General features: G+C 44.0%; 1 long non-coding RNA gene across 1 annotated transcript; it reads right to left on the reverse strand.

The window, feature by feature from the left end:
• Positions 1-357: 357 nt before the first annotated feature.
• Positions 358-23,647, reverse strand: LOC145511032 (uncharacterized). The gene is made up of 5 exons (XR_014057447.1): positions 23,396-23,647; positions 22,774-22,842; positions 21,681-21,760; positions 9,965-10,186; positions 358-1,085 (listed from the first exon to the last, which is right to left on the reverse strand). It is a non-coding gene; the product is annotated as an uncharacterized LOC145511032 (long non-coding RNA).
• Between the last annotated feature and the right edge of the window lie 2,666 nt (positions 23,648-26,313).

The raw sequence follows: 26,313 nt of genomic DNA on the forward strand, positions 1-26,313 counted from the left end.
TTTCTTTAAGCATCCAATAAAACACAAATCAGCAGCTCATTGACAATTAAATCAACTACAGTTCGTGAGATAAAAATAAACCTATTGCTCAGCTATAAATATTCTCAGTTCTATGATCAGACAGAAAAATTTCCCCAAGGGCCCTCATAAACAGGAAACTATGTGATACAATGGACAATATCCTTGACAGCCAAAACAATATGTCAGCTACTCAGACATTCTTAAACAGACCAGATGCACGTATTCAAGGCATTCACTTGAAAATGATTAAAAAGAGATTTTTCTCTTCTAAGAAATACAAATTTCTTTAAAAAATTAAAGGTATAGTACTGTAACAAATTTCAATAATAAGGCTCCTTTTTTTTTTTTTCACATCTGGTTACTTCACATTTTGCTTTTAGCATTTGAGGTTGCTAAAGGTTATGGGTTTCTGAAAGTATTATCTTCATGTGCAAACCTGGCCCATAGTCAGACAGCTTTGTGCTTCCAGATCAGTCAGTGTTTCCCTTTCTGCTTCTATATCAACTGGTTCTGTCATGTGTGGGTTGCAATTGCCCCAGGAAACATGCTTGTCTAAAATGTAGCAATACACATTAGATTTCGAAAATAAAACTACCCACAAATGTACTTCTTTCAAAATGGATTTTGTACATCTCTCTCCACCACATGCAAAAAAATGAAAACTTAAACCTCTTTTTCCATGGGAAGAAACTGTGGGGAAAATGAAAACAGACTTTAGTACTGAAATCCTCAGGAGAGAGAAAAAGAGGGAGAGAATGGATATTCAGGAAGAAATGCTAGAGTAAATATTAGCAAAGAAGAGGAGATAATAAAGTTCTTTCCATAAATTGTTTGTATCAGTGATCAGTGCATTCAAGCAGCAAAAATCTGACTAGAAGTGATTTCAACAAACAGGGCTTACATTTCTCCAAACACCCGATGGGTAGAAGGAGGCAGTTAATGACGTTGATTCATCAGCTCAGCTCAGTGATGTGTGTTAATACCTCTGCAGTTTTCTCAGTCTTTCCTTATCATCACACGATGATGGCCCCCCAAAGACTGCTGTAGCTCCAGGCATTACACAACTTCCAAGGAAAGAAGAAAAGGAGAAGTGGGTCACAGTGACAACATTTTTCTCTTTTACCAAGAAAGCAAATGCTTTCTTCATGTAACTGTGTCACATGGCCTTTCCTAGCTGTGTGCATGCCTGCTGTGTGCTAAGTCGCTTTAGTTGTGTCCGACTCTGTGTGACTACATGAACGGTAGCCTGCAAGGCTCCTCTGTCCATGGGATTCTCCAGGCAAGAATACTGGAGTGGGTTGCTATGCTCTCCTCCAGGGGGCCTTCCTGACCGAGGGATCGAATCAGGGTCTCTTGCATCTCCTGCATTGGCAGGTGGGTTCTTTACCGCTAGAGCCACCTGGGAAGCCCTTTCCTAGCTGCAGAGGCTGAGAAAGTGACCATGTCATGATCGGAGGTGGGCAAGAGAACCGAGTGGGTCAACCAAACAGGCACCATGAGAGTGGATGGGCTTGTAGTATTCACGCCTTCTTGATCCACTTAACAATGAGTTCCCGAAGAAAAATTCTACATGACATGCCTTTGTCAGTTCATGTGAGACGCATCAGTATGACTCATCAAGTAGTGACTCCCCTCTAGCTCATGTCCTTCCTCCTTATCTCAAATATTCAAATATGCTGAATAAAATCTTACCTACCTCTTCCAACAACACAAGAGAAGACTCTACACGTGGACATCACCAGATGGTCAACACCGAAATCAGATTGATTATATTCTTTGCAGCCAAAGATGGAGAAGCTCTATACAGTCAGCAAAAACAAGACCGGGAGCAGACTGTGGCTCAGATCATGAACTGCTTATTGCCAAATTCAGACTTAAATTGAAGAAAGTAGGGAAAACCAATAGACCATTCAGGTATGACCTAGATCAAATCCCTTATGAGTATACAGTGGAAGTGACAAATAGATTTAAGGGACTAGACCTGATAGACAGAGTGCCTGATGAACTATGGACAGAGGTTCGTGACATTGTACAGGAGACAGGGATCAAGAAAATCCCCATGGAAAAGAAATACAAAAAAGCAAAATGGCTGTCTGAGGAGGCCTTACAGATAGCTGGGAAGAGAAGAGAAGTGAAAAGCAAAGGAGAAAAGGAAAGATATTCCCATCTGAATGCAGAGTTCCAAAGAATAGCAAGGAGAGATAAGAAAGCCTTCCTCAGTGATCAGTGCAAAGAAATAGAGGAAAACAACAAAATAGGAAAGACTAGAGATCTCTTCAAGAAAATTAGAGATACCAAAGGAACATTTCATGCAAAGATAGGCTCGATAAAGGACAGAAATGGTATGGACCTAACAGAAGTAGAAGATATTAAGAAGAGGTAGCAAGAATACACAGAAGAACTGTACAAAAAAGATCTTCATGACCCAGATAATCACGATGGTGTGATCACTCACCTAGAGCCAGACATCCTGGAATGTGAAGTCAAGTGGGCCTTAGAAAGCACCACTACAAACAAAGCTAGTGGAGGTGATGGAATTCCAGTTGAGCTATTTCAAATCCTCAAAGGTGATGCTGTGAAAGTGCTGCACTCGATATGCCAGCAAATATGGAAAACTCAGCAGTGGCCACAGGACTGGAAGAGGTCAGTTTTCGTTCCAATCCCAAAGAAAGGTAATGCCAAAGAATGCTCAAACTACCGCACAATTGCACTCATCTCACATGCTAGTAAAGTAATGCTCAAAATTCTCCAAGCCAGGCTTCAGCAATATGTGAACCGTGAACTTCCAGATGTTCAAGCTGGTTTTAGAAAAGGCAGAGGAACCAGAGATCAAATTGCCAATATCCGCTGGATCATCGAAAAAGCAAGAGAGTTCCAGAAAAACATCTATTTCTGCTTTATTGACTATGCCAAAGCCTTTGACTGTGTGGATCACAATAAACTGTGGAAAATTCTGAAAGAGATGGGAATACCAGACCATCTGACCTGTCTCTTGAGAAACCTGTATGCAGGTCAGGAAGCAACAGTTAGAACTGGACATGGAACAACAGACTGGTTCCAAATAGGAAAAGGAGTGTGTCAAGGCTGTATGTTGTCACCCTGCTTATTTAACTTATATGCAGAGTACATCACGAGAAACGCTGGGCTGGAAGAAACACAAGCTGGAATCAAGATTGCCAGGAGAAATATCAATAACCTCAGATATGCGGATGACACCACCCTTATGGCAGAAAGTGAAGAAGAACTAAAGAGCCTCTTGATGAAGGTGAAAGAGGAGAGTGAAAAAGTTGGCTTAAAGCTCAACGTTCAGAAAACTAAGATCATGGCATCTGGTCCCATCACTTCATGGGAAATAGATGGAGAAACAGTGCAAACAGTGTCAGACTTTATTTTTCTGGGCTCCAAAATCACTGCTGATGGTGATTGCAGCCATGAAATTAAAAGACACTTACTCCTTGGAAGGAAGGTTATGGCCAACCTAGATAGCATGTTTAAAAGCAGAGACATTACTTTGCCAACAAAAGTCCATCCAGTCAAGGCTATGGTTTTTCCAGTGGTCATGTATGGATGTGAGAGTTGGACGGTGAAGAAAGCTGAGCGCTGCAGAATTGATGCTTTTGAACTGTGGTGTTGGAGAAGACTCTTGAGAGTCCCTTGGACTGCAAGGAGATCCAATCAATCCATCCTAAAAGAGATCAATCCTGAGTGTTCATTGGAAGGTCTGATGTTGAAGCTGAAACTCCAATACTTTGGCCACCTCATGCGAAGAGTTGACTCATTGGAAAAGAGCCTAATGCTGGGTAGGATTGGGGGCGGAAGGAGAAGGGGACGACAGAGGATGAGAGGGTTGGATGGCATAACCGACTTGATGGACATGGTTTGGGTGGACTCCGGGAGTTGGTGATGGACAGAGAGGCCTGGCGTGCTGCAATTCATGGGGTTGCAGAGAGTCGGACACGACTGAGCGACTGAACTGAACTGAAACTCCCTAAGAAAACACATCAAATTATCCATGAACTTGGCTGAGGAAAGACTTCCTGGTTTCTGGAACATTTCACCTACTCCAAGAAATAACTTTGAAAATCAGCTAGTAAAGGAATTTCTAGAAAGTAGTGAATATAAAAAAGAAAATCACAAAATCCAAAAATTCTGAGTGATCAATATAACCTGTTAAAAGAGATTTGAATATTAAAAAATAAAGCCAAATTACCCTTTCATGCTATGAAAAACAATAAGTCAACTTAGAATGGATTCCATGGTACTCCCACTTTCCCACTTATAGAACCGTCATATTTAGGGGATATTTTAGCATACAAGGAAAGCATAACAAATTCCTGCTGAAAAAGAGCAAATGAAAGCCCAGCCTCCCCACCTCACCTCACCCCACCCCCAACCCAACCCAAGTTCCAAAACAAGGCAATGAATGAATTGTATTTAATAGCTGTAGCTTAAATAAAGCTGCTTCCAAGCTATGTATTCAGCAGAGCACTCTGCTAGGTGAACTGTGCCTGAGAAGAATGGACTCAGTAACCCCAGGCTATGTTCAACTACAATTAGCAGAATGTCTAGCAAAATTTTCCTCTGTGACATCTTACTATATTTCAGCAAGGGAATTAATTACAGGGCAACATTTGCCTGATTGCACCCCTGAGTTACATTATTGCTAAAGAGTGGACAAGTCGGCCACAATATCCTAGCTGAATTTGAAAGCAAGCTTCCTGTGATGGGGCCTCTCCTGCTGAATAGAAGAAAGAGTATGCACAAAGAGGGAGAAAATTAAGTCCACGTGGTGGGTTGCGTGCAATGAAATTGCCTGCTGGAAAAGGACTGCATGTTCCCCAGATCAGATACGCCTAAGTTCTACCTCCAGGAAAAAAAAATCTTCAGAGGGAAAGACCCTTACTCTTCTTTCAGTCTAGAATCCACTATAGAAAGCTCATAAAAAAAAGAAGGAATGAAGCACTGATACATGAATAAACCTTGAAAACACCATATTTAAGTGACAGAAGCCAGACACAGAAGGTCATGTATCATACGATTCCATTTACATCAGATGTCCAGAGCAGGCAAATCCATAGAGATAGAAAGTAGATTATTGTTTGCCAGGGACTGAAGGAAATGGAGAATGAGGAGTAATTGCTGATAGGTACAGGGTTTCCTTCTGGGGTGATAGAAATGTTCTGGAATTAGAAAGTGGTGGTATCTGTACAAAACAGTGAATATACGAAAAACCACAGAAGCAAACACTTTAAAATGATGAATTGTATGTATGAATATACACATCTCAGTTTTTAAGCATGCCTTAAAAAGGCCCACTTCTGAGAGGATGATAACTGAAAAAATAAATAGCGACTGTACTAATGCATACACAAATTAGACTAATACATATTTTGTGATGTTGAACACCATGGTAGAAAAAGTAGTGGGCTGAAAATCAGGAGTCTAGTAACTTTAGAAGTCACTTAACCTCTCTGGGCCTCAATTTTCTGGTCCCCACACACATGCAGACAGCCTTGGCAGGGATTCTATTACTCCCTTTGAGGGGCTACTCAAAGTGGGAGGGGCTTGACCCTGTTTTTCCAGAACCCAGTTCCTTGGGGTCAAGTGCTTCTGGCAGCCAGACTGCCTGCCTTCTCTCACTGCTTCCATCTCCTTCCCTCAAGTCAGTCCAGTTATGTGCCTCCAACCAGGGAAGCAAATCTCAGGCCAGAGTTCAGGCACAATCAGCCATCTACAATTTTTAAACATTTTGACTCAATTAGCAATGCATGAAAAATTGAGAGGTTTTATAAACAAACACAAACATTAATTTCTGACTTTTTCCCCCAAATTGAAAGCCCTACAACATTAGGCCATGACATGACAATGATTGGCTACAGCCTCTGTCTAGACTGGGCATGGACTCTCCAGCTCACTAGCCTTACCAGTCCCTATTGCTTCACAACCCTGGGGTTGACCATTCAGTTGCCTATTCATCACACTTGCCCTATTTCTTATCTTACAGTGAAGAGATAAGTGAAATATTTCTTGTACTAATATGTGCATCATTTAAAAATTTTATTTATTTTTTAATCAAAGGATAATTGCTTAATAGAATTTTGTTGGTTTCTGCCCAATTTTGTGGGTACATCATTTTTTTTTAACATCTGGTCTACCTCAGCAGTATAAATGACCTGCCTGCCCCTGGAAGCATTTGCATCTGAGGTTCTTGGCCTAGACTTTAGATATTTAAAATCTGTCCCTTGGAGCAATGGAAGTCCAAACCTCTAGGATATATTCAAGGGCAGTGTGGTTCTCAGCCAGGGGTGATTTTGCCTGCCACAGTCCCTTTGGCATTGTCTGGAGGCCTTTTTGATGATTATGACTACAGGTTGTGATCGGCATCTAGTAGCAGCCGGGGATGCTGCTAAACATCCTACAATGCATAGGAAGCAGTCCGAACAACAAAGCATTGCCTGATCCCAAAGTCAACAGTGGCAATGTTGAAAAACTGTTCCAAGGAATGCGTAAGGGCTGAGGGAGGAGAGGAAGCACCTGACATGCTTCTCAGTCATAGCTGGGGAATGAGATCCTTATTATTTTCTCAATCAGTTTCAGTTCAGTTTAGTCGCTCAGTCGTGTCTGACTCTTTGCAACCCCATGGACTGCAGCATGCTAGGCCTCCCTGTCCATCACCAACTCCCGGAGTTTACTCAAACTCATGTCCATTGAGCTGGTGATGCCATCCAACCATCTCATCATCTGACATCCCCTTCTTCTCCCGCCTTCAATCTTTCCCAGCATCAAGGTCTTTACAGTCAGTTTATCAAGTCACAAATATGTGGCTGCCCAGGCCAGGGACTTCTTTGTAGGACAACTGTCATTTAAGCACACAAATTTTGAAGTATTAATTCAAGAAAAAAATGAGTAGTTGATAGTAACACTTCAGTCCTGAAAATAGCCAGACTGATCACTTTCTTCACGGAACCATCAGACTTGACTCGCAGTGACTTCTGATCATCTCAAGAAATAAAATTTGCTTTTAAAAACAGTAGTTTGCAATGATTTGCCATCACTGAGGATTTGCAAAGTAATGTGATGCATATTGTAATGAAGTCTTTGACTTTAATGGGGTTTTAAGTATGAGCAGCTAATGTGAAATTATAATAACCTGAACTCACTGAGACTGGGTAGATCAAGAAATCATTTGTATTAGAAGACAAAAATTATGTAGTTATTTCTAGTTTCTATTTTTTAATCCCTGAGTCTCTTATTTTCTAAACAACTATATCAATACAGATGTATTTTGATATACAAATTTGATCCTTAAAAATGTAAGTTATATGTATTAATTTGTTGTAAAATATTTGTGTTCAATTAAATAAAGGATTATTAAATTAATAAAGGAGAAATGTAAAAGAGTTACTGAAAGAAATATTTCAAGCAATGTAGCATTATCAGAATAAAGGCATAATCTCTCAAGATGACCAGCTTGGAAGGGACAATAAGTATTTGTTTTCAATGTGTAAGTTTTAATCTACTTTTCAGTTTATAAGCACTATGAAAATAGATTTAATCACACCTCTAGTCTTCACAGTATTTTGTAGTCCTTACAGTGCTTTCATGTAGATTGCCTCACTTAATTATTTGGCAATCTCTGAGGCAGGCACTATTTTCTTTTGTTAGTAGATGTAAGAATTGGGCTCAGAGAGGCCCAAAGTCATGCAACTTCAAATGATAGAGCTTGAGGCAGAGCAGGAGTTGGAGGGTGAGGGTGACAGGGAGTGGGAGATGGGGAGTGGCTGATCTTTTCAGTTTGTTAACTTAAAAATATGTTTCTAATACTCCCAAACTGATCACTGTAGATATAATCTACAATTCAGGTAAAGGGAATTGGGAGATTCAATGTAATCCCTATTCATAATCCCAGCTGCCATTTTACAGATACTGATAAGCTGATCCTAAAATCCATATGGAAATTCAAGGGACACAGAATAGTCAAAATAACCTTGGAAAAGAAAAACAAAGTTGGATGATTCATGCCTCCCAACTTCAAAGCTTACTACAAAGCTACAGTATTCAAGAGAGTGTGGTATTGGCTTAGGATAGACATACAGATCATTGGAATAGGACTGGGAGTCCAGAAATAAATACTCATATTTACAGTCAATTGAGTTTTAAAAATTGATTGTTTTATTTTAAACTGTGATAAAATACACACAGCATGAAATTTACCATCCTAACCATTTAACCATTTTTAATGCATGGTTCAGTGGTATTAAACACATTCACATTACTATGAAGCCATTACCACCATCCAGCCCCATAACTCTTTTCATCTTTTCTATGCCCATTAAATAATAACTTGACATTTTCCCCTAATTTCAGTTAGTATATTGTCCTCAAGCTTCATCCATGTGGTAGCATATTGCAGAATTTCCTTTTTAAGGTTGAATAGTATCCCACTGTCTGGAAAAGGGAATGGCTACCCACTTCAGTATTCTTGCCTGGAGCATTCCATGGACAGAGAAGCCTGGTGGGCTACAGTCCATGGGGTTGCAAAGAGTCAGACATGACTGAGCAATTAAGCATGCATGCATGCAAGGTACAGTAAAGCTTTAGTCTGTAACTTTAGGTCACAAGCTCATCTCTGGATGTACCAGTGAGCTATGTTTTTCTCTGGCCATGCCCAGCCCACATGCCCTGCAGAGACCAAGCCCTTGCAAGCCTCTCTCTGATGGTGGTATCATAGCGTCCAGTCTGCTGGTCTTCTAGGTGTTACCTCTCTGGGCTCTTCTCTTACCATTCACCCTCTTTTCCCATCCCCAGCCCCTGTGCCCAAGCAGAAGAACCCTAGAGAAGTTTCCAAACGACTCTGTCAACACTTAGCCGATAAATGTCAACCATGACCACAACATCTCTCATACACTCAAATCACTGTGTTATTTCAACACGGTCGCTTGCTGTGCTGTTGTTGTTTTTCTTTCTTCCTGATTAGTGTTCTTCTGTTGCATTTTCTTCCCTCTCCCTCTTGTAGAACCAGGAAGCCGAGCAGGGCAGCCTGTGAGCAAGGCTAACTTCCTGCTTGAGTGTTCCTGGTGAGGAAAGCCCTGTTCCCAAATTCCTGAGTGCTTAGGGGCCCCCAAAGGATAGCCCATCTGAGAACGACTTCCTGGCAACTGAGCTAGCAGAGGCTCCCCAGGTCAGGAAGGCAGGCTGCCCTGGGCTTTATCACTTTGTTGAGAGGCAGCTGTGCATTTGTTGGCCCTTCCTTTCCGGTGCAGAGGGGAAGAAAGCAGCAACTGCTCTCTTCCCTTCCGACGGCATTGAAATCCATGAAGCACGGGGCTTTCTCCCAAGGCCCAGAGTGACTCAGTTTCAGGTGTCAAATGTATTTTCCAATGCTGCCTATTAATTTTAATAAGTTAAACAAATGATGGTGGTCAGAGGAGTAATTATCTGATCTATGGAATTGATTACCAATGTAATAATCTAGACTATAATGTAGGTGTTTATCAAAAAGCTGCTGAAGTGAGCTGGGGTCACCGATGGTGTCTGATACAATGCTGGAGCAGACACACCTGGATCTGATGCTTTCTAGGCAGGCCTCATACCTATGTACACACCTGAGCAATTTTCTGAACCTCATTGTCTTTATCTATAAAATGGAAATAATATTACCTACCTTTTAAGTGTGCTATAGAGATTAAATAAAGTCGACTGAGCAACTAAGCACAGCACAGGAAGATTAAATAAAGTGAAAGTCACTCAGTTGCATCCGACTTTTTGCGACCCCATGGACTGTAGCCTGCCAGGGTCTTCTGTCCATGGAATTCTCCAGACCAGAATATTGGAATAGGTAGTTGTTCCCTTCTCCAGGAGAGCTTCCCAACCCAAGGATTGAACCCAGGTCCCCCACATTGCAGGTGGATTCTTTACCAGCTGATCTACCAGGGAAGCTCACAGTAAGAAGGCGTGCATGCTCAGTTACTTCAGTCATGTCTGACTCTTTGCGACCCCATGGACCATAAACTGCCCGGCTCTTCTGTCCATGGGGATTCTCCAGGCAAGAACACTGGTGTGGATTGCCATGCCCTCCTCCAGGGGATCTTCCCAATCCAAGAATCAAACCTGCATCTCTTATGTCTCTTGCACTGGCAGGCGGTTTTTTTTACCATAGCACCACCTGGGAAGGCCCAAATAAAACATTATAAAAAAGCACTTAGTGTGGAGTCTGGCACCTATTGGGCATTTAACTGGTAACATATGCTATCTGTAGACTTAGCACCTTATGTGTGTATATATATATATATATATGGATAAGGTGTATATGTATGTGTACATGTGTATATGTATATACATATATATACACATATCATATATATATATATGATATGTGTATGTTCCCCCATTTTACAGTTGAAGAAACAAAGGCACCAAGAGGTTAAAGAAGCTTGCTCAAAGCTGGCAGCCCTAAGTGGTAGTCAGAACTTGAACCTGAGCTGTCTGGCCTGAGACTCGAGCTCTCAACCAGTTACACTAGTGCTTTTCTAACACTCCTCACCCCCTACAAGTGACTACAAAATGCAAATTTTTTAGGCCCTTTCAGGATACAAAAAACAGATGCTGACTTAGGGACCATGACTTTTCTCTCACATTATTTATAAACCCAATAACATGTCACAGAGTCTCTTGTCCGGAACAGGGGGACCAGGAACAAGTGGTCATTCTGGCCAGTGCATATCTTGTCACATGGCCAAGGTCAAGAAGATGCATTTTCCTGTTTTGGGGCTTCAGATTGCTCATTTCCTTCCTTTTCCCCTCCTCCATGTCTAGTTTAGGCAGTCGTCTTGCAAAAATAAATTTTTTAGTCATAAAAGATATAAAATTGGAGTGTGTGGATGGATGCATTCAGATTCACCCCTGCTAGAAACATCTTTATGGGCAGAGAATACCATTGTTGTAGACAAAAATGGGCTTCCCTTTCACAGCCCCTCAACTCTGCTCACAAAGAGGGATTTCAGAAAAACCTACTCTGCCAACACTGTGTTCCGTGTTGTGTGCCTATTTCTGTGCCCGCCCTTCCATCCTAACTTTTGTTTAAGGAATTTGGCATTTGTGTGTATGATTTATGAATTACTGAAGAAAACTCTGGCACTTCTTCCAGGGTTATTTAATAGCTATTAGAATCAAGTGGTGTTAAAATAGGAAAGGATTTAGGAATTCAAAGACAGCACATCTGAGTATCCCGGCCTGTTTCCAAAATTATGTCTCGTGAAAACTTCCTCTCTCACAAAACGTCATTGTAGCAAATTACCCTAATAAAGATCTACTCTGGGGAGGGGGCTGAAACAAGGCATGCTGAAATTTTGGCAAGGCTGAATCTTTATCAGGCAACTATAAACTTCTAAAATTTTATTGCAAAAAATAACCCCACAAGCCTATAAAATAATAACAAACATACAGTCCTCGAAACAACTGGTTAATGTCTAAGCATCTTGAGATGTTGAGTGTAGCATGGAAAAGAGAGTGAATCTAATGGAAAAATCTGATTAACGTCAATCTTGAGTTTAACAAAGTTCCTTGCTAGCTGCTGAAATTGTTCAAACTTATCCTATGAGCCCTTGACTTGAAAAAATTTTTTTTCTTCCTATTTACACTCATATGAGGACATCTTAAAAGGTTGACTCTCATCCCCTGCTTCTTAACCAGTCAAGTCTTGGTTTTCTAGGTTGTATTGTGGTGACTATTCTAAATCACTGTTGACTCTTCAAGCTGGATGGTGGTAGGCTTTACTCTTCACCATTACGATGGGACTGGTGGTTCTGAGAACTCAAGTCCATCTTCTCTGAAATGCCTTAATGGGTATTATTGGCAATGACTCCATTGCTTCAAAACACTTTAAAAAGTATTTCCTTTGCAGGATCCAGCCAAACTCTTAGTGAACATGTCTCATTGTTGGTCAATAAATAAGAGCTGAGCGAGAACAACACAGAACCCTTTGAAACTAAAGGTAAAATAAACATAGATCTAAATTTTAAAAAACCCTTCTTGTGTGACTGATCTCATGCCCCAAATGAATTGCCATAAGTTATTTTAGGAATGGAGAATAAAAGAATACATTCTTCCCTTTAAATCACATTTGTGATTATTTCAAAGAACATCTTTCTGGTAAGGGATTAAGTAGACTTCACTTACCAAGGGATTCTCCGGTCAAGTGTAAATTTCAGTTAGACTTCATCATCTGAACATCTGAGTTAATGAACGTATTTCCTCATTTTTAGACTTGGGAATGAAGAGAGCCCTTTTCTTTTGTATCCTTAGGATGAGAGCTCAAAAACTAGGATCTCGATCCTAACTCTTTTATTTACTTATTTATTTGACTGCATCAGGTCTTTGTTGCAGCCTGGGGGAGTTCCATTGCCTCATACAGATCTTTCCCTGTGATGCACGGACTCTAGTTGGACTCTCTAGTTGTGGTACCTGGGCTTCAGACCGCTCAGGCTCAGTAGTTGCAGCTCGGGCTTGGTTACTCCATGGCATGTCGAGTCTTAGTTTCCTGACCAGGGATCGAACCCACATCCCTTACTTTGAAGGCAGGTTCTTAACCACTGGATCACCAGGGAAGTCCCTTGATCCTAACTCTTGATTAACATGGTGGGGTGTGGCATCGGGGAGACCAACACAAAATAGGTTCTGGGTGGTCCAACAGGCATGTCTGGACTAAACTGTCCTCATTGGGAGACATCACTGGGAGCCAACGAGACTTACTTACATCGCAGAGGAAACTCATTCTCTCTCTTGCTACTTGCAGAAAACAAAATCCTCTGAGCAAGGCCCTGGGAGATCGCATTGCTTGTGAATAAAATATACTCTCTTTAGTACACAGAGTCCATGCTGTGTACTTTAGCTGCCTTTTAGAGGGCTTCCCAGTTCTTAGCACTACTCTGGATCATTCAAGCTACTGTGTAAGTGTTGGGAAAATAGTTGCTTGCTGCTAGTGAGATGAGCCTTCAATCTCACCTCGGACACCACGAGCTGTGTGAACTGGGACAAGCTTCTTCCCATCAGCAACCTGAGTCTCATTCTCCGTAGGGGCAGGGTGACAGTATCGTACCTATAGACCTCACAGGATGGTTGTATGAATTCCAGGTGTCTTACCCAGTGTCCAATGTATAGAAGAAACACAAAAATATCAATTCTGCTCCCTGTATATCTGAACAAATGAGGTGGTAGTGTGTGTGGAGTCCAGGTGGAAGGAGGCCAGTCAGAAAAAGAACTAAACTGGTATTATTAACGTCCATGCCGGCATTTGCCATACCACTCAGTGAGGGTATCACCTGCTCTGAAAATCTGCCACAGAGACAAAAGCCAGGCTGGGGCTTAGTGTCCATTCTTGAACCCACAGTAGTCGAGTCGTGTTCAAAACTGTAGTATTCCTGTGTGCCTCTGCCTCTCTCTCCCACCCAGGCCGAGCACAGCCGGGGAAGCAGACCTGTGTCCGCTTCATTCCTCAGCTAACCCTGAGGGAGGCTTGGGCAGTCACGTTGAGACATCAGAGCCTCCCTCTTCACTTCTAAGTTCTCATCTCTGGGGATGGAGATGCCTCCACGAGGAGGAAGCTGGAGGGACAGAGCTGCTTGTGGGGTGAGGGGGGGAGTGCCGGGGGGCGGGGAGCCTGGTGGTCCTGCCGCAGACCCCCCAGGAGTGCTCACTGTGCTGCTTGCTGGGCTTAAAGGCTCCTGACCTTCTCTCAAGACATTCTCTTAAGAAGCCTATGAGGGAGGAAGATGGGGTCAGGTCCCTGAGACTCAGAAAGCTCTAGCAACTTTTTTTTTCACTGTCTTATGGCAAGTAAATGCAGAACCAGGTTCAGGTCCACACTGGCTGGTTCCAGAAGTTAGCACTCTTAAGAACTCGAAGACTGGAGGAACCCAGAAGTGCCATGGTTTCCTGCTAACGGCAGGAAAACCTGCCATTCCCCAGGTTTTCCCTCTGCTATACTCTTGGCTGTAGTCTTAGCTTATAATCATCAATGTATTCTGCATGTTGTGTTTTTATTATTTGTCCATGTTTTCCTCAAAACCATCTTATTGGTCTTGATACAACCAGAATCTAGGCATATCAGAGTTATTTGGATAGTTTTATATGATTTGTTTCTCCTTTGAGTCAGAGGACTAGGCTGGAAGGCAAAATCATGCAGCCCTTTCCCTGTGCGCCTGAGGTGCTGAGATATTGAAGGTCCTGTCTAGACAACTGGAAAAGAAACCACCCAGACCCTGCACTTCAGAGTCATAGTCCCGAGCAACTTTCAGCATTAGCTCAGTGGAAGAAGAGAAATAGATCAAAGCACCCACTGTGATAATAATATGTGATAATATCAAGTGCCCGTTGATAATAAGTATGTTTTGTAATCAATTAAGCATAAGCATGTATCCACATAAAATGTTTAAAGATTAAGTTATTGATTTGGGCTCCTTTCATTTTCTGCTGGCTTCATCCTAATTAGTGGGAGTGCTGAAATTTCTATCAATGTTTCCTAAGTTGTCTCTACAATTGAAGGGAAGTAGTAGGCTGACGGGCTTCACTGGTGGTTCAGATGGTAAAGAATCCACCTGCAATGCAGGAAACCTGGATCTGATCCTTAGGTTGGGAAGATCCCCTGGAGGAGGCTCATGGCAACCCACTCCAATATTCTTGCCTGGAGAATCCCCATGGACAGAGGTGCCCCATAGACAGTCGATGCGGTCACAAAGAGTTGGACACGAATGAGCGACTAAGCACAGTAGGCTGATTGGGCTTCCCAGATGGTGTGTGGTAAAGAATCTGCTTGCCAATGCAGGAGATGCAAGAGATTTGGGTTTGATCCCTGGGTTGGGAAGATGCCCTGGAGGAAGATCCCAGTATTCTTGCCGGGGAAATTCCACGCACAGAGGAGCCTGGCGGGCTGCAATCCATAGGGTCACAAAGAGTCAGACGTGACTGAGCAGAATATTTTCCTTACATAGTAGGCTAATGCAGTTTTTTCCTGAGTACCTGAAAGATGGGCTTCCCCTGTGGCTCAGTAGTAAAGAATCTGCCTGCAAGTCAGGAGCTGCAGGAGATAGGGTTGGGAAGGGTGGGGAAGATTCCCTGGAGGAAGGCATGGCAACCCACTCCAGTATTCTTGCCTGGAGAATCCTAGGGACAGAGAAGCGTGGCATGCTATTGTTCATAAAGCTGCAAAGAGTCAGACACGACTGAAGCAATTTAGCACACATGCACACACCTGAAAAATAGAGACAAAGAATGTTTTCTAGGAAATTGAATAAACAGTCTGGGTTTCAGAGCTTGAGCTCTTCGTAGAGCAAATTCTATATGGGTTATGGCATTATAGCCATATCACACACACACACACACACACACACACACACACACACACTTTTTTCCCCTACTATAAGAGTAATATCTATTTTTTGTACACATTTTGGGAAATATGAGGATGAAGGAAGAAAACAAATCATATAGATTTTTACCATCTGAGAAAGACAGTTATTGATTGGGGAATTTCCTTCCAGTCTTAGCACATATATTGTAACCAAATATGGATCATATTGTAGACATTGCCTTGTAGTCAGACTACACAATATTTAAAGGATGCAGTTCTGGGTGACTAAAACTCATCTTTGGTAGACATAATACAGATGTGGGGTGACACTAGCTGGGGTGCTCCATCCTTGGGAGTTTGGACAAAGGGAAGGGAAAGCTTAAGTAACTAGTCAAGGACTTCAATTTCAGTCTAAACAAGAGCTTTCCGGGGTGACTTCACAGCTGTGGTGTAACCCAAGCTCCCTGACAGTGATTTCAGGCTACTGCCAGAAAGGACAAGAGCTGACCCAACAAAGCATAGAGAACTCCAGGGGATATATAATGACAAACATTTTAGCTAATACTGATCCATTGGAAAATCAGATTCCTTCCTGCCAGACACTCAGATGAAAGCTATTCAGAGAGCCACAGCTAACCTTTCAGCACAGAGGGCTGTGTTGCAAAAAATGAAATGCTATGTGGTTTAGAACTTGTCTATAAAATGCATGCTGTTGACAATGGTTTCTCCCTATAGTCTACAGGAAGTAAATTTGTACAAAGAAGTGGCTGGACTAATTTACTAAGTGCAAGATTAAAAGCCAGAAGCTCAGATCGGCTCTCTGCCACTGACATAGTATACAGTTCTCATGTCATCATTTCTCTTCTCCAGAAAAACTTTCAGGGTTGACAAAAAGATCAAGGTGGCTTGGCTTTGGGAGGGTAAAATTGGGGGGTTCGGTCTCTTACTGCATGAGTTCCTCAAGGCTATTTCCAGACAGTATGTGGTCTTTCAGTATCATAGGATGAAGCTCATGGCTGAATGTTATGGAGGTGGTTTTGGCCAAGGCATAAGTCATAAGACTGTGAAGAAGGCTCAGCTCAGCAGTGCTCAGCTTTTTGGAGACTTTCTCTGAGAAATGTGTTATCTCAGAATGATTTGTATAAACAAAAAGGTCTTCATAGCACCAGCCTTGAAGCAGTTTCCATAAACAAGGGAGAAGGAGCCTCTGCAGGCAGGCCACCTCCTGTAGACTCTGCCAGTAGAGACCTCAGCTTCTCCTTCTCCAGTGAGGGCACGAAGCAACGCCCACAAAAGAGCAAGGAAACGCATTTGCTCTGAGCCAGCGCTTCAGTCTGTTACAGAGGATGGAAAATGTGCTTGAGGCTTGGAGTTGGGAAAATGTGTTTTTGTTCACTCAGCTCCCATTATAACCACATCTGTTATCAGCAGGGCGGGCTGTGCTAGTATTAATAGCCTGGAGTTCTTGGTGATGTTTTGGCTGAGAGCATTAAACAGAGAAGGCTGAGAAAAGCCACTTCACTGTGCTGGGGCAATTGCCCCTTGAATTCTTCTGGAAGGCCTGACTCTAGGCCTAATTTATATCTTTTCCATGTAAGAACCTAACCTAAAAGGGACTCAGAGTAAAGAGCTGCTCTGTCTTTTGTTCATGGCTTCTCAGACAGGCTACCAAGTTCAATCAGTTCAAAATGTCCCATTTTTCCTCCTTCTCTCTCCATAGATGGACTTAAGTTTTCTCTGACACCTCCTCAACTAGTATTCTGTGACCACATGGTTTGCAGTAATAGAATCATCCACAGTCAGGTTGAAAATGACTTCAGGGATCCTCCAGACCAGTAGCTCTCAGGCTCTACTCTTTTGAGGAGGGATCACCAGGGGAGGGGAACATGAGAAGGAGCCAAGAACACACCCTGACAAACAACACACACACACACACACACACACACACACACACACACACACACACACACGCACTTCCACTTAGCACCATCTTCCAAATAATATTCCATTTGAACAAAAGGTGATGTGGCTAAAGACTGAAATACCCAATAAATGGGTTTCCCTTGTGGCTCAGCTGGGAAAGAAACCACCTGCAATGCGGGAGACCTGAGTTCAATCCCTGGGTTGGGAAGATTCCCTGGAGAAGGGAAAGGCTACCCACTCCAGTATTCTGGCCTGGAGAATTCCATGGACTGTATAGTCCATGGGGTCGCAAAGAGACGCACATGACTGAGCGACTTTCACTCCACTCTCCAGTAAATTCTACCCTCCAATTTTACTAGTTAAGAAATAAATTCCCAGGGAGGTTAACTGACTTACCTAAGGCAATTGATTTTTTTGTGACAAAGCCAAGATTAGAACCCCAATGTTCTCATTCTTTCTTTCATTCATTTGTTCATTCATTCATTCACAAATGTTTTCTGTTTTAGGTATTGGACTGATTGCTAAGTCCAAAAAGACTTACTAAACAATTTAAATAAGTCACATCTATTTGAAAAAAATTATTTTCTGTGAATTTGAGTGTTATGTTACATAATAACTTCTCTTTCAGTGACTAAGTTAAAGTCTTTCCTCATTAAATATCACATTTCTTTTGATTGCCTTGAGGAATTTGTGGTAAAGTCATATTACCATTTAAAATATGTGGAATATATTAACATTTGCAAATTCCGTTCATTTTAAAAGCATCTTTGTCGTTTATGTTAGTGGGGTCATAGTTGGCATATATTCAACTATATAATACACTCTGTACTAAGTTTCTTTCAATGAAAGCAACATTTTCAAAATGAACCATTTTTCATGAATATGCATTATATAGTCATGATATGCTATGGATAGCCTGGTCAGTACACTAACCACATTATTTTACAATGATCTATTTATGTGTCTGTTTCTCCTCAGCAGAATATGAGCTGCTTGAGGGCATTACAGCAGTCCAAGGCATTTGTTCTTGCAAACAGATACACAGAAAAGCTATCTGGTAGATCAGGTCTCTCCAGGTCATTAGACATCCTGAAAGCCTTTTGCACCTGTAATGTTGTGTGATAGTGAAGTTGCACCTCTGAGATTTAGCCACACTTTTTATTAGCCTACTTAGGCTGTCGTAACAAAGTACCACTGGCTGAGTAGCCTACACAGTAGATGTTTATTTTCTCATAGTTGTAAGGAAAGACTTGGACTTCCCTAATGGTCCAGTGGTTAAGAATCTGCCTGCGAATGCATGGGTTCGATCCATGGTCCAGGAAGGTCCAACATGCCATGGAGCAACTAAGCTCGTGTACCACAACTACTGATCCCACACTCTAGAGTCCATGAGTGGCAACTACTGAGCTCTAGAGTCCATGCTCTGCAACAGGAGAAACCACCACAATGAGAACACTTGCCATAACTAGAGAAAGCCCGTATGTATCAACGAAGACCCAGTGCAGCCAAAAAAATAGGTAAAATTTGTGAGAATAGCATTGAAACACATACATAACCATACGTAAAAATAGCCAATGGAGTTTGATGTATGATGCAGGAAACCCAAAGCTGGTGCTTTGTGACAACGTTGGGGTGGAGAGGGGGGCAGGAGGGGGTTCAGGAGGGAGGTGACACATGTATGCATATGGCTGATTCAGGGGTTCAGGAGGGAGGTGACACGTGTATGCTTATGGCCGATTCATGTTGATGTGTGGCAAAAACCATCACAATATCGTGAAGTAACTTCCCTCCAATTAAAATAAATAAATACAAATTTTTAAAAGTGATCACAAACATTAAAAAGAAAAAAGACTAGAATTCTGTGATCAAGGTATCAGAAAATTTGGTTTCTGGGGAGAGCTCCCTTCCTGGCTTTAGACAGTTGCCCTCTTGCTGTGTATGGGTAGAAGGGATGGGTGTGGGTGGGGGGCAGCTCTTCTTAAAAGGACATTAATCCTATGAGATTAGGGCCCCACCCTCATGACCTCATTTAACTTTAATTACTTCCTTAGGGCTCATCTCCAACTACAGCCACATGGGGATCAGGTTTCTACATATGCATTTAGAAAGGATGCAAATATTCAGTCTGTAACTCTCTTAGACAGTCTCATGTTTTTCCTCCAATATGGCAAACTGGGGAGTAATTGGGATGAGGGGCCAGAGAGGGAAGCTGCTCAACTCCAGGAAGCAGTTGATGACAACAGGTTGATGTCACTGCTGTTTGAAAGCAGGAGACTGTCCCCCGCCACTGCCCTAGTCTTGCCTTTACCTTCTCTCTCTCCAGGCCTTTCTAAGCTCTGCAGAACTCGAAGAATATAGCCCAATGTACACTCTGATTTCAAGTGTGTACAGAGTATGCACTGTTTGCCTTCCCCGTATCCACCTCTCCTTCTTTAGCAGCAGTTCTTGTGTCTCCCCCCTGCCCTCCATAGCCCTCTGTTGGTCCACGGGTCTGGGTAGATGTGCCACTCCAGTTCTGAGGCCAGCAACTGGCCCTGGCCCTGGCCAGTCAGTGTATTTCATTTCCTTGGCCACAAAGATTGAGTTAGTAGTGGACATGTGATCTAGGCTGATCTAATTGGAATGATTCTTAAAAGCTTTTGGAAAAACAACTCTTCTCTTTTTTCCATCTCTGAATCTTAAGAATATGAGTCTGGAAAACCACAGCTATCTTGTCACCATAAAGTCAAAAAACTCTTATTCGAGAATGTAGCCAACCTGGGGGAGGCTGATCTGGGTGGTGGAGAAAGAGAAAGTCATGTTTTGGGGGACATCATTTAGGCACACTCCCTGTTCTCAATCAGGCTGTGCTGAAGCCAGCCCAGCCCTCAGATGCCTCAGTTTGCTAAGTCAGTAAGTTCCAGACTGCTATTATTGGTGTTGCATGACTTATAACTGGGAATGCCAGATAAAACATAGGACATCCACTTAAACTTGAAATTAAAATAAACAAAAGGCAATTTTAAGTTTATGAGCACGTTCCAAATTCTTCATTTTACTTATACTAAAAAATTATTTATTGTTTTTCTGAAATTGACATTTAACTGGATGGCCTGCATTTTTATTTGCTAAATCTGGCAGTCCCACTTGTAACTAAAATGTATAGTGATGGATGGTGAAACACAGTGTTCACAGTCTGTTATTTTGGTGAATGGGTGACAGGAGTCCTTGGCTGGTCCTAGATGTTACAAATAACGTCTGAGGATGCTGCTACCAACGTTTTTCCAAAACAGGTGTCACATGTCGGTGTTAACAGGGCTGATGTGGGTGGAGAGGCAAGAAGACAGACGTCTGAGCTGAGCTAAGGATTAGCAACCATCAGGAAAGCCCAGAACCAGACACACAGGAATAAAGGTCAAGGGGAAATGCAGTCGAGACACGTCAAAAACACATGTGGCTCACTTTGTATTCAACAGTTTAGGCAAGGAAGGGGGAGAAGAGGGAAGAAAGAGGAAAAGAAGATAACAATTGAAATAATTTGGGGACTTCCCTGGTGGTCCAGTGCTTAAGACTCTACATGCCAAATACAGGGGACACGGGTTCGATCCCTGGTCTGGGAAGATTCCACATGCTGTGGGGCCAACTAAGCCCAGTTGCTACAAGGACTGAGCCCGTGCACCCTAGAACACGTGCTCTGCAGCTAGAGAAGCCACGGCAATGAGAAACCCACCCACTGCAACTAGAGAAAGCCTGAGCAGCAACAAAGATCCAGTGCAGCCAAAAATAGAAGAGTAAATAAAATAATTTTTTAAAAAAAAATAAAAGAAATAATGTGGATGTTGAGGGTGGTCCTGCAGACAGTTTAGGGGTGACTGAGTGAGTGAGTCCCTCAGTTGGCCTCTCCCAGTGCCAGCATCTCCCCACTGAGTGTCATTCAAGGGTGGCCGCTCTCACAGGGGCTGATGGCCAAGCTGTCTAACAACTGGGACTCCAGACAGGTGTGTACTTGCTGATTGTCAGCTCTGCCCTGTTCCAGCCATTTCCCTTGGAACCGCTGACGCTGTATAAGGCTGCCACACTACAGAAGGGGAGAAATGAGGCAAGGAAGCAGAACCCAGGCACCCACAGACACCAGAGGTCATGAAACACAGAGGCACGAGAGGGCTGGGAAGGTCAGTTATCAACGTGTTCTGCGAGTGCTGCTGTGCCCTCCTCGTGTTCCCCTCCCTTTACACCCTGTGTCCCCTCTAAGGGAGTTGCTGGGAGCCAGGGGCCTTCCCCTTTGCTGACTGTTCTTGTCCTCCAGAGAATCTCCAACCCAGCCCCTATTCCCGAGTACTTTTGGCTTCTCCTGGAATCAGGAGGGCTCTTCTCCTCTCCTAGGTCTCACCCTTCCACGACCAAAACTCACCATCAAGTTTGATAAATGCCTTCGTGTTGGTTATGGACAACTTCCTAGACCCAAAGCCTTCCCAGAGCCTCAGTGTCACGCTGCATGAAAAAAAAAAATCAATCTCACTCTTCAAAAATAAACTGAGAAGTTGAAAAAAACAAAATCAAAAAAGCAAACAAAACTGTATTATGTATGCCAAAAGTATAGCCGCTGTATAGATCTGTAGTTGCCTGATTGCCATTAAAGGGCAGAGGGTGGAAAGCACTGACCCGTGGTGAGCGTGGCCAGGGCCGTGGGGGCTCCAGGAGCAGAGGGGTCAGATCACCAAACGCTAGGGTGGGGCTGAGGGGCAGTGGGGCGACTCTGCCAAGCTGTGTTTCCACTCAGGAATTAGGGATGCACAGACTGAAAAAATTCAGGGAACACGGTTTGAATTTAAAGTAATAAGGCAAAAACATTTCAGAGATTTGCTGTGTAACCCAAATATCCCCAGCCCTCCTTAGCCTGCAGGTACCCAAGAGGCCACAGTAATGTTGGAATTTGAACATCTCTAGGCTCAAAGAGGATACGGGGAGGTGAGAGGGTCATGGCTACATCTAGCCAGTCTTCCAAGGATAAGCTGCTTCTGGCACATTAGCAGATATTAACATCAACTACACTGTGTACTGGGCAAGGGCTCCCATCCCCAGGAGTTGGTAGGGTTACCCTGGATGCAGGAACATGTATCTGCAGCAGTGGCCTCCTCCCTTGGCTTTAACAAGCACAAGGCCTTATTCTGGGAGCACCTCCTTCACCTGCTACCTCCACCCCTTCACACCTGGCTCAGGCAGCCCTTTCCCAAGTATTGTTCCCACCCACTGCATTTTTGGGGCCCATGTGATGAGGAGGTGTGTTGATGGGGGGGGGGGTGAGGGGTTGGGGGGATACACAGGGAGTCCAGAGGAAGATAAAGGCAGTCTTACACATCATACCCGACCCTGTCCACTACCACTGCTCCTCCCAACCCCATTCACCCACATCCCACTTTAGAAATTCTTCAGGGCTAACAAAAGTCACTTTGTTTCAGGTATAAATACTTTCTGAGTTCAAGCCTAGTGACCATTTTTCATACCTTTCTCTCATTCACGTTCATCACAGCTTAGTTGAGCATCACAAAGGAGGGAGGCAAAAATTGGCAGAACTAGAGAATGGGGGTGGGGGGGAGGGAAGGGATGGGGAGGGAAGAGGAGTGGCGGGGAAGCAGGAGGAAAGGGGGGTGGGGGGAGGAGGGAAGGGATGGGGAGGGAAGAGGAGTGGCGGGGAAGCAAGAGGAAAGGGGGGTGGGGGGAGGAGGGAAGGGATGGGGAGGGAAGAGGAGTTGCAGGGAAGCAGGAGGAAAGGGGGGTGGGGGGAGGAGGGAAGGGATGGGGAGGGAAGAGGAGTGACAGGGAAGCAAGAGGAAAGGGGGGTGGGGGGAGGAGGGAAGGGATGGGGAGGGAAGAGGAGTGGCGGGGAAGCAAGAGGAAAGGGGGGTGGGGGGAGGAGGGAAGGGATGGGGAGGGAAGAGGAGTGGCGGGGAAGCAAGAGGAAAGGGGGGTGGGGGGAGGAGGGAAGGGATGGGGAGGGAAGAGGAGTGGGGGGAAGCAGGAGGAAAGGGGGGTGGGGGGAGGAGGGAAGGGATGGGGAGGGAAGAGGAGGGGCGGGGAAGCAGGAGGAAAGGGGGGTGGGGGGCTGGGGTGCGGCTCTGCACTCACGTGACTTAGACCCACTTCGCCCCGCCTCTTTGCCTTAAAATCTCTAGCCTGTCTCCATTCAGGATAAATTCTGGGAAAATTCCTTCACAGGGCCTCTCTACCTGAGGGCAAACTATTAATACACGAAAATAATGTTCTTCTCGGATCTAAGGTTTGTCCCCCCCACCCCCCCAGCTCTCTTCGCCAGCTCTGTTTCAGGCCTCCCCCATCCATTCTCTCACTCTCTTTTCTCTCCGCAGCCTCTGTTGCCAAGGCAACAGGATCGCTTCTGCAGCCTCCCTCCCCCCACGGGGGGCCCCTCCCCACGGCTGCTCTCCTCTCCGTGGGCCCCTTGCTTGGCGCACCCTGGTCCGGGTGGGCGCGCCACTCGCCCCACCGCGGTCAAGGGAGACGGCGGTCCCCCACCCCGTGCCTTCCCCCCTCCCGGAAAGGTCAGGCGGCTCCTCTTCCTCTTCTCTGAGCTTCTCCCCCAGAAAAGAATCCCTAGGACAGTAATGCACTAATGAGCAGGGTAAACTTTGGGTTTATGTCAAAGAGGAGAGGAGGGGAGAATTCAGGTCCTACCTTTGCAGGATCAGCGACTTGAAATCCACCCTCGGGTATTTGTGTTCTCCCAAGTTTTTTTCAGGGCTTCCTTCCCCTCTCCCCAGCCTAGCCCTCCTCAACCATCCCCCTCCTGCCCTCCCACCGTGCAAGCAGTGCAGTCTCAACATAACGGATGGTTCATCAACCCTCAGGGCAGTGCTCCTGAAGACAGGAGTCTGCCTGTTGTTCTGTTTCAGATCCATTGGACACAAGTGTTCGGTTAAAAGGGTAGGTCTGGACCCAGATTGCCCAGGTCAAGTCCCAGCTCAGATATTTTGTAAATGTGTGAGTTTAGGCAGTCTATTTGTTTTCTCATCTGTAAAATGAGGATAATAGTATCCACATAAAGCATTATTATGAGATCAAGTGAGATAATGTATCAACCTTAGACCCTGGCACATGGTAAGGGCCACACCTGGTAATACAGTTTTTGCTTCAGGGATTTGCTCTTGGGAGGTGGCTTATCAACCACTGTTGTCCCTTTAGGATCTAACCTCTACCCCAAACACAGTCCTTCTAAGGCTGATCAATGCTCTCAACCAGAGGGTTTACGATGAATGAAACATTCTTCATTGAAATATCTTTAAACCAACCCTCATTTGTTCATTCGCTGAATCAGTTAATGGCCTCGAAGCCCTTTACCACACATTAAATCATATAGCTTCGTTCCAGTTTCTCCACTTGGCCTCCCTGTGTCTTTTTAGTCCACCCCCACACCAGTTTGAGCCAGGGCCCTGGTTCCTGGCTCTCACGGTGCTCCCTCCTGTCAAAGGATTATGGCATCAGCACATCATGAAAGCACATTTACGATTTTAGAAGACTCTACAGGAACTCAGGGCAACACAGGCCACAATAAATTGTGGAGCTGAGTTTTTTCTAAAGATAGCTATCAACCGAAGCCTCAAAACCAGCTATAGTTGTAGGATTTCATCGGGCTTTTGCATTCCCATGGTAACCAAGGTACGTGCGAAGCTTATAAACACATATTAAGAGAGCCTGCGAGTGGAAAACATGTGGCACTGAGAGTGAGGAGAGCCAGGTCTGACCCTAGCTCTGTGGCTCATCAGCTGGGTGGTCTGGGAAGCTATTTATAACTATCTGAGCCACTGTTTCAGACTCCATCAGTGTTTCTCAAAGTACGTGCCTCGGGTCACCTGCAACAAAATCAATGGCTATATATTTTTTAAGTGCATATTCTTGGGTCCCTTCCAGAACCACTGAGTCTGAATCTCTGGGGATAGGAACCAAGAATCCCATTGTTAACCAGAACCCTATGTGGTTTTTAAACACACTGAAATCCAAGAATCACAGGGCCCTACAGTCCCCCATTTAATATGTTATAGTTTCTTGCTTATTCAGGCGGCCAGAATTTGATTGCTTCGTACCCAAAGAATCACTGCAAAAATCCCTGAGCAACAGCAGAATACACTCTTCAGAGTATTCCTTCATTACCACATATTCACCCTGTACCTTCTACGGTCAAGCCCTATTCTTGGGATGTACGTGCAAAGTCACTTCAGTTATGTCCGACTCTTGGCTACCCTATAGGCTGTAGCCTGCCAGGCTCCTCTGTCCATGGGATTCTCCAGGCAAGAATACTGGAGTGGGTTACCATGCCCTTCTCCAGGGGACCTACCTGATCCTAGGATCAAACTCTTATCTCTTAAGTCTCCTGCATTGGCAGGTGGGTTCTTTACTACTACTGCCACATGGGAAGTCCATTCTTGGGAGACGGCATTCAAAAGAGAGAAACATGCCCGTCCTTACAGAGCTTACACTGTAGTGTGTGGGAGCAGAGACAATAAAGAAACTACTAGTACATCAAAGCTTTGGTTTTTCCAGTGGTCATGTATGGATGTGAGAGTTGGACTATAAAGAAACCTGAGCGCCGAAGAATTGATGCTTTTGGACTGTGGTGTTGGAGAAGACTCTTGAGAGTCCCTTCGACTGCAAGGAGGTCCAACCAGTCCATCCTAAAGGAGATCAGTCCTGGGTGTTCATTGGAAGGAGTGATGCTGAAGCTGAAACTCCAATACTTTGGCCACCTGATGCAAAGAACTGACTCATTGGAAAAGACCCTGATGCTGGGAAAGATTGAGGGCAGGAGGAGAAGGGGACGACAGAAGATGAGATGGTTGGATGGCATCACCGACTCGATAGACATGAGTTTGAGTAAGCTCCGGGAGTTGGTGATGGACAGGGAAGGCTGGTGTGCTGCGGTTCATGGGGTCACAAAGAATAGAACATAACTGAGCTACTGAACTGAACTGAAATATACATGTATCCACAAAGATCAACTTATATATTTATTACAGAGATCTGACAGGTGGGCC

Source organism: Giraffa tippelskirchi, chromosome 6 (assembly GCF_054371585.1).
Source record: "Giraffa tippelskirchi isolate mGirTip1 chromosome 6, T2T-mGirTip1v1.2.pri, whole genome shotgun sequence".
Taxonomy (NCBI): domain Eukaryota; kingdom Metazoa; phylum Chordata; class Mammalia; order Artiodactyla; family Giraffidae; genus Giraffa; species Giraffa tippelskirchi.